This window comes from Scyliorhinus torazame, chromosome 7, assembly GCF_047496885.1.
Source record: "Scyliorhinus torazame isolate Kashiwa2021f chromosome 7, sScyTor2.1, whole genome shotgun sequence".
Classification (NCBI taxonomy): domain Eukaryota; kingdom Metazoa; phylum Chordata; class Chondrichthyes; order Carcharhiniformes; family Scyliorhinidae; genus Scyliorhinus; species Scyliorhinus torazame.
Window position 1 is genome coordinate 16,630,293 of NC_092713.1, and position 15,495 is coordinate 16,645,787.

At 53.8% G+C, this 15,495-nt stretch overlaps 1 protein-coding gene across 14 annotated transcripts in view; it reads right to left on the reverse strand.

The window, feature by feature from the left end:
- adgrl2a (adhesion G protein-coupled receptor L2a) overlaps window positions 1-15,495 on the reverse strand; it is a 695,216-nt gene that overhangs the window by 81,436 nt on the left and 598,285 nt on the right. The gene's annotated exons all lie outside the window — the stretch shown is intronic.

The window sequence follows — 15,495 nt, forward strand, 5'->3', positions numbered from 1 at the left end:
ATGACCACCTAACCTGCACATCCCTGGACACTAACGGACAATTTAGCATGACCACCTAACCTGCACATCTTTGGACTGTGGGAGGAAGCTGGAGCACCCGGAGGAAACTTAGGCAGACAAGGGGAGAATGTGCAAATTCCACACAGACAGTCACCCAAGGCTGGAATTGAACCCGGGTCTCTGGTGCTGTGAGGCAGCAGTGCTAACCTCTGTGCTACCATGCGGTGCCACTGGAAAATCCAGGATTTACTGCTCACTGGATGAGAGGTAGGCAATTTGGCCCGTCGGGCCTGCTCTGCCATGCAATAAGATCATCGCTGACCTTCCCCCCTCAATCACACCTGTCTGCTCTAGCCCCACATTCCTTAATTCTCTCAGTACCCAAAAATCTATCGATTGCTGTCTTAACTTTACAACTGAGTTTCCACAACCCACTGGGGTACAGAATGCCAAAGATTCACACCCCTTTGAGTGAAGAACTTTCTCCTCACCTCAGTCCCGAATGCCCGACCCCCTTCTTCCGAGACTGCGGTCCCGTGTTCCAGATGCCCCAGCCAGGGCAACCATCCTCTCGGTGTGCACCCTGTCAAGCACCTTCAGAATATTATACGCTTCAATTATACCACCTCTCATCCTTCCCAATCCCAATCCAGGAAACATAGACCTGTTCCCAGTGGTCCTCTGAGAAGGTGGTCATGGTTTTCTTTCTCTCTGCAGTGGTTTGGCACAACTGAGTGGATTGTTAGGCCACGCCAAAGGGTGGCTTTGGAGTCAACCATTTTGTTTTTGGTCAGGAGTCACATACAGGCCCAGACCGGGCAAGGACATCGAGGCCGGAATTCTCCAGGCGTTGGGATTCTCTTTTCCCGCTGGCAGCACCTGCGGGTTTCCCGGTGGCGTGGGGTGGCTCCAAAGTTGCGGGAAGAATTCCACCGCCAGCAAATGAGGGCCACTGAGAAATACGCGGCCAGGGGACTGGAGAATCCCTCCTCAAGGTTTCTTTTCTTTAAAGAGATGTTGGCGAACCAAGTTTTTAATGACAAGTTGGCAGCTTGAAGAATACTTTTACAGACGCTGGGCTTTTTCATAGCTTTTCATAGAATTTACAGTGCAGAAGGAGGCCATTCGGCCCATCGAGTCTGCACAGGCTCTTGGAAAGAGCACCCTACCCAAACACATACCTCCACTCTATCCCCATAACCCAGTAACCCCACCCAACACTAAGGGCAATTTTGGACACTTAGGGCAATTTAGCATGGCCAATCCACCCAACCTGCACATCTTTGGACTGTGGGAGGAAACCGGAGCACCCGGAGGAAACCCACGCAAACACGGGGAGAAAGTGCAGACTCCGCAGAGACAGTGACCCAAGCCAGGAATCGAACCTGGGACCCTGGAGCTGTGAAGCAATTGTGCTAGCCACTGTGCTACCGTGCTGCCCCAGATTTTATTTCCAGATTTTTAAAATAATAATTCAAACTCAGTCCTCAGTCCTAAAAAGTCCCACCATTTGGCACGGCAAGATTTCTAAATTTATACATTGAAGTGCAGATCCTCCTGCTCCACTTCCAAATAAAGAAGAAACTTTCATTTAAAACCTTTCCAATCCTCAGGACTTCACACTGGCTTTTCAGCCAATGATGTACTTCTGAGCTATACCCTCTGTCACAATGTCCCAGTTTGAACATTGCCGTTGCATACTTGCCATGATGTATTTATGACCCCCCTCCACCCCCCCATCCTGATGGACACAGTACACCAGGTTAAAGTCCGACAGGTTCCTTTGGAATCACTAGCTTTTGGAGCGCAGCGCCTTCATCAGGTGACTCACCGCAGTCCAACACCGGCATCCGCAGATGTGCCACCACCAGTAGGTAGATGTAAATACTGGGGGCTGGGCAATGTCTCCATGCCTCAGTTCACTGATTCTCCCGACTCTAACTGAGCTTTGCCTAAAGAAACACTTGCTTATCCCCCCTGTGACAATGGCACAAGATCTCAACGACATGTTTTCTTTTGTTTCCGTAGACTGCTTTTGTTGGAATTTGACCTACTATATCCATTTGGCAACTTGAATAGAACAAATGCGCTCTATGCAGAAACAATTCAGTTATTATATACAAGATCATTGCACAAGCGGCGCCAAATGTGTTGGAATGGGCGCTTTTTTATGATGAATGGAGGTCATGAAATATGGTCACTGAATCTCGAAGATTGCACTTTGCTGCATTTCTCAATGAATTCCAAGCGTGAAAACGCTCCTTTGTGCTTACTGTGGTCGAATCTTGTCCAGCTCCATCTCTTCTTGAGCTTACTCCAGCCTCCCACTGTGAAGCCCTTGTGACCAGCCCCGTGCATATCAGGCACTGACAGTTAAGTGGAGCATAAGGACTGGCAATGGGATGTTTTACGTCTTATGTCCTGTATCTGTGCTGTCAATACTATGCAATTGAAGGGCAGCACGGTGGCGCAGTGGATAGCACTGCTGCCTCACGGCGCCAAGGTCCCTGGTTCGATCCCGGCTCTGGGTCACTGTCCGTGTGGAGTTTGCACATTCTCCCCGTGTTTGCGTGGGTTTTGTTCCCACAACCCAAAGATGTGCAGGGTAGGTGGATTGGCCACGCTAAATTGCCCCTTAATTAGAAAAAATGAATTGAGTACTCTAAAGTTATAAAAAATAAAAAAATACTATGCAATTGAAGGTCTATATTTGGCAGGAGTGGATAAGGACGTCTGTATTTTATACCATCCGTTGTTTTTTATTCTTTCATCAGATGTGGGCATTGTTGGCAAGGACATTGTTTGTTGCTCATCACAGGTTTCCCTCGTGAACAGGTAAGGTGGGGCCACATTACTGTGCGGCCACACCTGCCAAAGATGGCAGATTTCATTTTCGGAAGGATGTTGCTGAATCAGATGCTTTTTTTTTCTTTAACTTATGCATTCTCAGGATATGAGTGTCACACTCTAAGCTGGCATTTATTGCCCATTCCTATCTGCCCTTGGCAAGGTGTTGGTTGGTAGGACACCTCAACAACCAATGACAGTTTCATGGCTTCCAATTCAATTCTTAAAAAATGTATCAATTGAATTTAAATTCCACCTTGATGCCATGGTGAAATTTGAACCAATGTCCCTGGAGAGGATGTGATTAGCATGGAGAGAAAGATTCATCAGGATGTAGCCTGGGATGGAGTATTTCAGTTATGAATTATCATAGAATTTACAGTGCAGAAGGAGGCCATTCGGCCCATCGAGGCTGCACCTGACTTTGGAAAGAGCACCCCACTTAAACCCACGCCTCCACCCCATCCCCACAACCCAGTAACCCCACCCAACCCTTTTGGACACACTAAGGGCAATTTATCATGGCCAATCCACCTAACCTGCACACCTTTGGACTGTGGGAGGAAACCGGAGCACCCGGAGGAAACCCACGCAGACACGGGGAGAACGTGCAGACTCCGCACAGACAGTGACCCAAGCCGGGAATCGAACCTGGGACCCTGGAGCTGTGAAGCAACTGCGCTAACCACTCTGCTACCGTGCTGCCCCAATGAAGAGAAGCTGGATAGTCTAGGGTTGTTTTCCTCCCAGCAGAGAAGGCTGAGGGGGGGGGGGGGGGGGGGGGGGGGGGAAGGCGGGGGCGCCTGATTGAGGGGTATAAGATTGATTATGAGGGGCATGGATGGGGTAGATAGGAAACTAAGACAGAAAATATTGGACAACCTCAGCAGGTCTGACAGCATCCGCGGAGAGAGAAGGGAATTAAAGTTTCCAGTCTGGATAACTCTTTGCCAATTCCAGATTCGAAACGTTAGCTCCGTTCTCCCTCCACAGATGCTGTCAGACCTGCTGAGATTGTCCAGTATTTTCTGTTTTTGTTTCAGATTCCAGCATCTGCAGTGATTTGCTTTCATCTATGGGCAGGAACAGCTGTTCCCCTTAGTTGAAAGGTCAATAACGAGGGGGCGTCATTTTAAGGTGGGGGGAGAAGGTTGAGAGGATTTTAGGAAACATTCTTTCACCCAGTGAGTGGTCTCAGGGAGACTGGAATGCATTGCCTGGGAGGGAACTAGAGGCGGGGAACCTTTAAAAATATTGGATGAGGCCTGAAAATGTTATTACATTCAAGGCTATGGGGCCAATAATAATAATAATCGTTATTGTCACAAGTAGGCTCACATTAACACTGCAATGAAGTTACTGTGAAAATCATGTGAAAGCCCTGGAAAGTGGGATTCGGTGCAGAGTTACTATAGGTGCAGACCTGATGGGCCAAACGGCCTCTTTTGCACTGTATGACTCTATTAAAAGAGTTAGCCTGGGCCTCCAGATTACTAGTCCAGTGACATTACTACTACACGACCATGATCCTGTATCTTAGATGGGACTCATTTTATCACTCCTTTTGCTACTTCCCCACCTCTACATTTTAAAGGTCCGTTCTCAACACACCCTCGGCAGTCGGATCAGAAATCCCAGGATCCCAGTCCCTTGAAAATGTTCGGGGTTTACGAGTGGACGTTGCTGATTGCCAATTTACAACGCAATGCGTAACGAACTCAGAACAAATCTCATCGCACCAATGGCCCATCATTCCCCCATCACAGTGATCAACAGACAGGCATCTGAGCTACCGTCTGAAAGACTGTGAAGAATGATCTCCCTCCTACACAGCATTTTGCAATAATCATGGTGTTAAGAGTTCACCTTTGCTGGCTGACAAAACTAGAGGTGGAATGACTCATTTATTACTCATGGCTACTCTCGTTTCAGAATTAAAAAGGGAGTGAGTAAATTAATATTTCTGCAAGAGAGAAGTGAAGCAAAGTGAAGATATCAACTATTTCACTTCATAACTTGTTTTTTTAACATAAATTTAGAGTACCCAATTTTTCTTTTCCAATTGAGGGGCAATTTATCGTGGCCAATCCACCTACCCTGCACATCTTTGGGTTATGGGGGTGAAGCCCACGCAGACACAGGGAGAATGTGCAAACTCCACACGGACAGTGACCCGGGGCCGGGATGGAACCCGGGTCCTCGGTGCCGAAGACAGCAGTGCTAACCACTGTGCCACCGTGCTGCCTTGTCACTTCATAACACGTGCCCCCCATTTTTTTCTTTGTTTTTTTAAATAATATTAATCTTTATTAGTGTCACTAGTAGGCTTACATTAACACTGCAATGAGGTTACTGTGAAAATCCCCGAGTCGCCACACTCCAGCACTGAGGGATAATTCAGAATGTCCAATTCACCAAACAAGCACATCTTTCGGGATTTGTGGGAGGAACCCCACGCAGACACGGGGAGAACGTGCAGACTCCACACAGACAGTGAACCAAGCGGGGTTTGAACCCGGGTCCCTGGCGCTGTGAAGGAACAGTGCTAACCACTGTGCTACAGTAGCTGTTTGTAATGATTCTTTTATTCCCATTTATATCTCCTTTCAACATCTTTTGTTTCTTTACTTGTCCCACCCCAGCTTAACCTTGTATAGTCGCCACTTCTGTTATTTAACCTCTTCTGTCCTCCACCCTTTCACAGACATTTCCTTCTATTCCTATCACCCCCCCCCCCCCCCCCCCCCACCCCCACCACCACCACCACCACCACCGCCCCGGCCTCTTGTATCCGCTTATATATCTTGCTACCATCGCTACCCTTTTCCAATTCTGATGAAAGGTCATGACCTAAAACATGACCTCCTCTCTCGCTCTCCACAGGTGCGGAGTAATTCCAGCATTTTCTGTTTTTATTTCACATTTCCAGTTTCTGCAGTACTTGGTTTCAGTATTGACACAGTAGTTAGTTGTCACATTAAGTATAATTTTAAGCACCCCACCAAAGAGACGCTATAAAAGTAATGGAACAGATTCACTGGGATGTTATCAGAGAGAAGCAACTGCTCTCTCTGGAATTCCCCAACACTCTTCCTTTATCTAGGTGCTCACTTCAATGAGCTTTTCACCATCCCCGTCTCCCCATGCACATTCTCCCCGTGTGTGCGTGGGTTTCCTCCGGGTGCTCCGGTTTCCTCCCACAAGTCCCGAAAGACATGCTTGGTTGGTAAATTGGACATTCTGAATTCTCCCTCTGTGTACCTGAACAGGCGCCGGAGTGTGGTGACTAGGGGGTTTTCACAGTAACTTCATTGCCATGTGAATGCAAGCCCACTTGTGACACTAGTAAAGATTATTATTATGAATGTAAGTTCATAAAAGAACCTCAGCTGCTGGGTAAAAGATGAAGGGTTGAGCAGGAAGAAGGCATCAAAAGAGGGAAGAGCTCATGGGCAGGAGACTGAAGGACCAGAGTATTTTTTTAAAAGAGTGTTCGTGGGACGCAGGTATCATTGGCCAAACCATCATTTGTTGCCCATCCAACGTTGACATCGGGAAGGTGGTGGTGAGCTGCCTTCTTGAACCGCTGCAGCCCGTGTGGTGCAGTTACACCCACAGTGCTGTTAAGGAGGGAGGTCCAGGATGTTGACCCAGCGACAGTGAAGGAATGGGCCACACATGTGACAGTCGTGGAGGGAGTGAGTATTGAAGGTGGTGGATGGGGTGTCAATCAAGCGGACTGCTTTGCCCTGGACGTTGGCAAGCATCTCGAGTGCTGCACTCATCCAAGCAAGTGGAGGGTATTCCATCATGCTCCTTACGGAGATGGTGAGCATCGAGGGTGGTGCATCGAAACACAAGGCAGGAAACTTTCAGTTGATTTGAGAGAAATGTGAAAAATTAGGAATTATTCATTAGAACTGAGAAAATAAGAGAGGCAACTTTATGTGAAAGTGGCTAGTGACAGACTATTTCCACTGCCTCGGGAGACTGCAGTAAGAATGCAGACATTTAAAATAATCAGACAAAGAATTAAAGGGAAGATGAGAAAAAAAGCTTTTTACACAGCAGGTAGTTACAATGCAGGATTCTTGGCCACAAACTGAAGCGGACTCCATTATTTCTTTGAAAAGGGAATTATCGATGCTTATTTGAAAAAGACTGTTAATGGTTGCGGTGAGTGATCAGCAGAGGAGGATTGGACAGACTTGCTGGGCTATTGAATCCATTATTATGATAGAATGTTCTCTGATTCAGGATCCTGTCTCATATTAACAAAGGCAGGCTCTATTTTTTTGTGAAACATAGGGAAACGTATCAGAAAGAGGTGAAGTGTGGTGAAGTTAACATCACACTTCAGGACTGATAACAAATTGTTTAACTTCCTTTCAAGCAAAGGGGGCGGGATTCTCTGACCCCCCCGCCGGGTCGGAGAATCGGCGGGAGGCGGCGTGAATCCCGCCCCCGCCGGCCGCCGAATTCTCCGAAAATTCGGCGGGGGCGGGAATCACGCTGCGCCGGTCGGCGGGTCCGCCCCCGGCGGTTCTCCGGCCCGCGATGGGCCGAAGTCCCGCTGCTGTCATGCCAGTCCCGCCGGCGTGAATCAAACCACCTACCTTACCGGCGGGACTGGCAGCACGGGCGGGCTCCGGGGTCCTGGGGGAGGGGGCGTGGGGCGATCTGGCCCCGTGGGGTGTCCCCACGGTGGCTTGGCCCGCGATTGTGGCCCACCGATCCGCGGGCGGGCCTGTGCTGTGTGGGTACTCTTTTCCTTCCGCCTCGGCCACAGCCTCCGCGATGGCCAATGCAGAAGTGACTCCCCCACCCCCCCAACGCATGCGCGGGGATGTCGTCAGCAGCCGCTGACGCTCCCACGCATGCGCGGACTTCCGCCGACCGGCGGAGTCCTTTTGGCCCCGGCTGGCGTGGCGCCAAAGGCCTTTCCCGCCAGCCGGCGGCACGCCAACCACTCCGGCGTGGGCTAAGCCCCTCAAGGTGAGGGCTTGGCCCCGAAAGGTGCGGCGACCCGACGCCGGAGTGGTTCATGCCACTCCATCCCATCGGGACCCCCCGCCCCGCCGGGTAGGGGAGAATCCCGGCCAGGGTTTCGCTCCATCTATTTTGAAATAACATGGAAGAACTGTGTTGCGAATGGGCCAAGATGGTTCCTAACTGTGTTACGCCCTAAGCGAGGAGGTGGTGCCGTAGTGGTATTGTCACTTGACCAGTAATCCAGAGGGTAATGTTCTGGGGACTCGGGTTCAAATCCCGCCATGGCAGCTGGTGAAATTTGAACACAATAAAAAAAATAATCTGGAATTAAAGGTCTAATGATGATCATTGTTGTAAAGACCATCTGGAAATCTTCTGTCCTTATTCGATCTGGCCTACATATGTCTCCAGTGATGCGGTTGACTCTTTCCCCCACCCCCCCCTGTTGAAATGGCCTAGCAAGCTACTCGGTTCACGGCCAGTTCGGGGTGGGTAATAAATGCTGGCCCAGACGGTGAAGCCCACATCCCAACAAATTTTTCAAAAGGGGGCGATGAACCAAAAGGGAGAATGCAAGAAAGCTTTTGGGTAACTTCTGTCACATCTCTCACAGATGTCCCCATGGCACTGAAAATGAAATTAATTACATTGACAGTGTAATGACTGTGGTTATGTTGGCAAACACAGCAGCTATTCAGCTGATACCATAGCAAAATACCATAAACAGCAACAGAATGAGTGACCAGGGGCGAAATTCTCCGTTATCGGCGGAAAGTCCGCCGATCGGCGCAAAAAACGGCGCAAATCCGACTTGCGTCACGTCGGAAAAATGGGTCGAAAGTCTCCGGCCCGAAATGGGCTAGCAGCGACGTAACGGAATCCGCGCTTGCGCAGTGGTTCACGCCGTGCAGCGTCATACGCGCCGCACGGCGTGACGGCTCATAAGGCCGCGCTGCTCCCCCCCACCCGACCGGAACACCCGACTGGATGGCTGGCCGCCGCTCAGCCCCGAGGTTCGAGTCACGGGATGTGGAGGCGCTCCTGGACGCGGTGGAGCAGAGGAGGGACGCCCTGTATCCCGGGCACGGCCGCAGAGTTGCCCCACGCCACAGCCGGTGTCTGTGGAGGGAAGTGGCAGAGGCCGTCACCGCTGCAGCCCTGACACCACGGACAGGCGCCCAGTGCCACAAGAAGGTGAACGACCTCGTCAGAGCAGGCAGGGTGAGCCTCCCCATATCCCCCCCTCCCCATATCCACCCCTCCCCCATATCCCCCCCTCCCCCATATCCCCCCCTCCCCCCATGGCCTCCTGTGAGAGGGCTGCCCTCTCACAGGAGGCCATGAGCCAGTGCCAGCGCCAGATGGCAGAGGCGCTCAACGCCATAGCCCAGTCTCTGCAGGCCATGGCCCAGTCTCAGCAGGCCATGGCCCAGTCTCTGCAGGCCATCGCTGAGGGCATCGGCGCTAGTGGCCATGTGCGAGCCGGCGTCGCACTGTCACAGACAGGGTTTGCCAACCCCCTGGGCTCCATGGCTGCAAACCTGCAGACCCCTGTCGATACCAGCACGGGCCTCCAGGACTGGCAGCGCCAGATGTCGGGGGGGCGTCGGATGGCCAGTCCGTTCGCATCCCCCACCCATGTAGAGGCCTGGGGGCCATCGGGCACCCCGAGGGAGGAGGAGGTGGTGTGGTCCGTCCCGGCTCCCCCTGTAGGGGAGGTCCCGGTACACCACGACACCTCCGACTCCCCCCCCCTTCCGTCCCAGGTGCATCGGGTGGGCAACGGGCAGGACAGGCTGGCAGCTCGCCATCCCAGTCGCCCGGGCCGCAGCCTGGCCCATCTAGGCCAGGACGCCCCAGGAAACGGCCGCCAAAGGGATCCAGTGTCAGAGGGCAGGAATCACAGGAGTCCACCTCCAGTTCTGCTGTACCATCTGGGGAACTACGTAGACGTAGTCAAAGGGCCCGTAAGGCCAAACAATGAGACACTGAGTAAGTTGGCACGGGTGCAGGGCACAGATGAGTTTTAGGGGCTAGGGCACGTGCATGAAATCCTTTAGTTATTAAAGTCAATGTTACACCTACAGAAGCTGCCTTTGTGCTCTGTCCAAAGCGTGCGGGGGTATCATGTACGTTGAGCGCAAGTGTGTGTGTGAGGGGTGGTCTTACATCAGCCCCAGGTGAGTCTGCCCCCTTCCCCCTGGGCCGCCATCAACATCCCCCGGGCAGAGGACGGGACCGTGCGCTGCAGTGTCACAGCCGCATGCAGGGATGGTCCGGGTGGATGGTGGTACTGTGGCCATGGGTCAGACATAGTCCAACGATGTAGAGCCAGGAGCTCATCGCAGGGCGGGTTGTCATCATCCTCCATGGCCTGCAATCCACCCGCAACTGTGTGAGCCCGGCCCGTTGTGCCGCAGGTGGATCAGCAATGGGGGGGGGTGGTGTGCATGCGGGTGGGGTGGGTGGGGTTGGGGAGGGGGGTGAGGGTGCTGGGTGGGTGGATGGGTGGGGGGTGTGGGTGGTCGGCTGTTGCCATGGTGTGCGGTCTGTGGCCATACTACCCGATTCCCACGCCCATCTAGTCAGTGAAGCGGGCGTCTATCAGTCTGTCCCGTGCCCGCTGGGCCAGCCGGTAACGGTGGACAGCCACCCGCCTGTGTCTACCCCGTCTGCCCTGACCATTACCCCCATCCCCCTCATCTGGGGAGGACTGCGCCTCTTCCTGCTGCTCCTCCACTCCGCCCTCCTCTGCCTGCGGCACATCGCCCCTCTGCTGGGCTATGTTGTGCAGGACGCAGCGCACCACAATGATGCGGCCGACCCTATCTGACCGATACTGGAGGGCGCCCCCAGAGAGGTCCAGGCACCTGAAACGCATCTTCAGCACGCCAAAGCACCTCTCTATCACTCTCCTTGTCGCTACATGGGCATCATTGTAGCGGTTCTCCGCCTCATTGCGTGGCCTCCGTATAGGCGCCATCAGCCACGATCGCAATGGGTAGCCCCTGTCGCCCAGCAACCAGCCCCTCAGCCGGGGATGGCGTTCCTCGTACATGCCGGGGATGGATGACCGCGACAACACGTATGAGTCGTGTACACTGCCTGGGTAACGGGCGCAGACGTGCAGGATCATCATGCGGTGGTCGCAGACCACCTGTATGTTCATCGAATAGGTCCCCTTCCTATTGGTGAACACGGCCCTGTTATCTGCAGGTGGCCGCACGGCGACGTGCATCCCATCGATCGCGCCCTGGACCATGGGGAATCCGGCCACGGCAGAGAAGCCCACGGCCCGGGCATCTTGGCTGGCCCGGTCCACGGGGAAGCGGATGTAGCGGTGCGCCATGGCATATAGGGCATCTGTCACTGCCCGGATGCACCGATGCCCGGATGTCTGCGATATGCCGGACAGGTCCCCACTGGGTGCCTGGAATGACCCCGTTGCATAAAAGTTCAGGGCCACCGTAACCTTGACGGACACGGGGAGAGGGTGTCTCCTGCCAGTGCCACGCGGTGACAGGTGTGCCAGCAGGTGGCAGATGTGTGCCACGGTTTCCCGCCTCATCCGGAGTCTCCTCCTGCATTCCCGGTCCGTGAGGTCCTGGTATGACTGCCGGGGCCGGTACACACGGGGCGCCCTCGGGTGCCTCCATTGCCGTGGGCCCGCGACGTCCTCCTCCCCCTCCTCGTCCTGTCGGTCAGGTGTCCCTCCAGCCTGGGCGGCTGCCGCCTGTCCCTCTGCGGCAGCCTGCGCCGCCTCTCTGGCACGCTCCTCCTCCTCCTCCTCCTCCTCCTCATCCAGGGCAACATAGACATGAGCGGCTGCCGCCACGGCGGCCAACATCGCTGGATGATCGGAAAACATGACGGCCTGGTTGGGGGGGGGGGGGGGACGACGACATGTCATCATTGCCCATAACCCCTCCTCCCCCCAGCCAGGTGGCATGGACCGCATGGGTCCAACTGTTGGAGGCTGGCACCTGGCCAGGTGGACCAACTCACTTGCCCTCGCATCCCCCTCCCCGGCACGAACCCCCCGTCCCCCTCCCCGGCACGGACCCCCCATCCCCCTCCCCGGCACGGACCCCCTCCCGGCACTCCCCCGGAGCCCAGCCTATTCTAACCACCCCCCCCCCCCCCTCGCCGCACACACACACACACACAACCCGAGACACACCTCTCCTCACGCATTCAGACTGCGGCCACGCCATCGCCTGCCCAGAGCTAACCCCCCAGGCCGTCACTGAACCTGGAGCACAGGGTCACGCCGATGAAAAGGAGGTTTGATTCACGTCGACGTGAACGGTCATCATGTCGATGGGACTTCGGCCCATCCGGGAGGGAGAATATCGGCAGGCCGAAAATCGGCTGCCTTGCGCAGACCCGTGACATTCTCCGACGGCAGCGGCGACATTAACGCCCCGCCGACTTTTCTCCCTTCGGAGACTTCGGCAACCGGCGGGGGCGGGATTCACGGCGGGCAACGGCCATTCTGGGGGGTCGGAGAATGACGCCCCAGAACTCACTTGTTTTTGCCACATCTTGGTCAGGGATGGGGGCTGGAATATTGACCAGTGATTGGGTTGGAGAGGGTTGGGGCACTTCTTGCTCTTCATCAACTTGTGCACGGGACTGCTGAACATGCTCCAAACCCGGGCATCATCTGCAGGTCCCAATTTCAATTGCTCCTAATGGCTTTATTTGTCATTGTTTACACAGGATTTTCTGGCTCCTCTGCGGAGCGACCTGTCATGGAAGATGCGACATGCCAGCCAAAGGTCATTGGCTTCAGGTCGGATCACGCAATCACAGCAGTGGGCAGGGCAGTAAAATTCTGGGGCTGGATTCTCCGCCCCCCCCCCGATGCCGAAATTGGTCCAGTGCCGGGGCGGAGAATCCATGGAATCGGGACCAGCGGGGGTTCCTCGATTCTCCGGCCGTTAAATATTACACAGGACCTGGCTATTTTTGGGCTGGCAGTCCGGGTCGGGCGCGCAGCCGATCGGGGGTACTATTTAGGAGGTCCAGCTCCACGGTCTGAGTCCGCCATGGAGCACGGTACGGCCGCTGGAGGCCACCGCCGTGCGCATGCGTGGCCTCTGACCCGGAAGTGCAGGGGCCCGTATCTGCAGCTAAAACTGCTAGATTCACAATGGGTCCTGTTAGCCTCCTGCAGGGCTATGAATATGGGGCGTTTTGACGCCAGTGTTTCTGGTGTGAAAGGCCAGTTTTTACAACGGCGTGGAAACTAGTCCCTGAAACGGAGAATCCAGCTACTGATATTTGTCTTTTTTTCTTCTTCTTTTGTCCTGTGACCATCCACTTTTACCTGGTGTCCCCTCGTCCTCCATCACAGATCTACCATCATGATTTCTTTTTGCCCTGTCCCTTGTCCTGGTTCTGTACTTACTTCTAACTGCCAGCAGACGCAAGTCCCGCCTCATACAAATTCAAGGGCTGTCAGCCAAAAGCGGGCTGAACCAGTTAATCGGAGGTATGCTCGCTCCCGAAACTAACGCTGAGGGGCGGGGAAGCACACCCTCAGTGTAAACTCCAGCTCTGAGTGTTCTTCCTGGTGTCCTACACGTTACTAAAGCCTCAACCAATATCACTAAAAGTAGGTTATCAGAGCAAAAAAGACCTGCATTTATATTGTGCCTTTCATGACCGTAGGACATCTCAAAGCACTTTACCTCCAAGGAACTGCATTTGGAGTGTAGTCATTGTTGTAATCTAGCAAATTACAGCATTCAATTTGCGCACAGCAAGCTCCCATAAACAACGAGATAATGGTTTTCATAGTGTTGATTGTAGAATAAAGCTATTGCCCAGGACACCGGGGATATGTCCCCGGGTCTTCTCCAAAATAATGCCCTGGGGATCTTTGACAGCTGCCAGAGGTGGGGGCTCGGATTAACATGTTGGCTGAAAGATGGCACCTCTGAAAGTGCAGCCAGTGGCGTACTGCAAGGTTTGCCTCGATTCTTACGTTCACTTCTTGGATTATCACCCTCCTGACCCAGAGGTGAGAGCACCAGCGACTGATCGACGGCTGAATGTCTCTCCTGGCTGCACCTCGGTGGTCACATTCCGTTAAAGAGTGACTGCATTTCACTTGGGTCAAAGCACTTTGGGATGCCTCAAGTTTGTGAAAGGTACCTTCTGGATGCAAACCCCTTTGTTTCGCTTTGCTAAGGTGACCCAACAGCGACCCCCTCTTCAAAGACGGGCAGGGCAATTTGGCCAGAGGAAGCTGAACTTAAAACTTGCCTTTTTTCTGGGACATTCTGTGGACATCGGGCTCAGAGGTGAATTTGGTAAGTGTTGACGCTAGGATCAAGGATCCAATCAGGATTACACACAGCAAGATGAGAAAGGCCCCACTTTACCCTCTTTTAATTTGGCGACGCTAATTTGTAAAGCTCAAATCTCCGACATTCTCGAGTACCATGATGAGCAAAAGTCAAGAATGACAGAGTTTGCCGATCTCAGACCCTGCCGGTGATCCTCGGCTAGACTCTGGGAAGGGAGGCGGGAGTGAGCAACCAGCCCAGATTCCCGTCTGGGAAACCTGGGGCGGGATTCTCCGCAATCGGCGCGATGTCCGCCGACCGGCACCAAAAACAGCGCGAATCAGTCCGGCATCGCGCCACCCCAAAGGTGCGGAATCCTCCGCATCTTGAGGGGCCGAGGACTAACGTTGAGGGGATAGGCCCGCGCCGGACTGATTTCCGCCCCGCCGACTGGCGGGAAAGGCCTTTGGTGCCCCGCCAGCTGGCGCAGAAAATGACTTTGCCGTGTGACGCATGCGCAGGAGCGTCAGCAGCCGCCCACGGCATCCCCTTGCATGCGCAGTGGAGGGGGTCTCTTCCGCCATGGTGGAGGCCATGGCGAAGGCGGAAGGAAATGAAAAAATGAAAATCGCTTATTGTCACGAGTAGGCTTCAATGAGGTTACTGTGAAAAGCCCCTAGTCGCCACATTCCGGCGCCTGTTCGGGGAGGGTGGTAAAGGGAATTGAACCATGCTGCTGGTCTGCCTTGGTCTGCTTTAAAAGCCAGCGATTTAGCCCAGTGAGCTAAACCAGGAAAAGTGCGCCGCCACTGCACAGGCCCGCTCGCGGATTGGTGGGCCCCGATCGCGGGCCAGGCCACCGTGGGGGCACCCCTCGGGGCCAGATTGCCCCCCCCACCCCCAGCGCCGCCTTGTCCCGCCGTTCGAAAGGTGGTTCAATCCGCGCAGGCTGGCGTGGGTTGACAGCGGCGGGACTTCGGCCCATCGCGGACCGGAGAATTGCCGGGGGTGGGCCCCATCCCTGAAGATTGTATTTGCGGGAGTTCAGAAGAATGAGGGGGGGATCTCATAGAAACCTGTAAAATTCTAACAGGACTGGACAGGGGAGATGCAGAACAGATGTTCCCGATGGTGGGTGTGTCCAGGTCACAGTTTGAGGATACAGGGAAGACCATTTAGGACAGAGATGAGGAGAACATTCTTCACCCAGAAAGTGGTGAGTTTGTTATCACAGGAAGTAGTTGAGGCCAAAACATTGTATGTTTTCAAGAAGCAATTAGATATAACACATAGGGCGGAGTGAATCAAAGGATATTGGGGGAGGGGGGGGGCTTAGGCTATTGAGTTGAATGATCAGCCA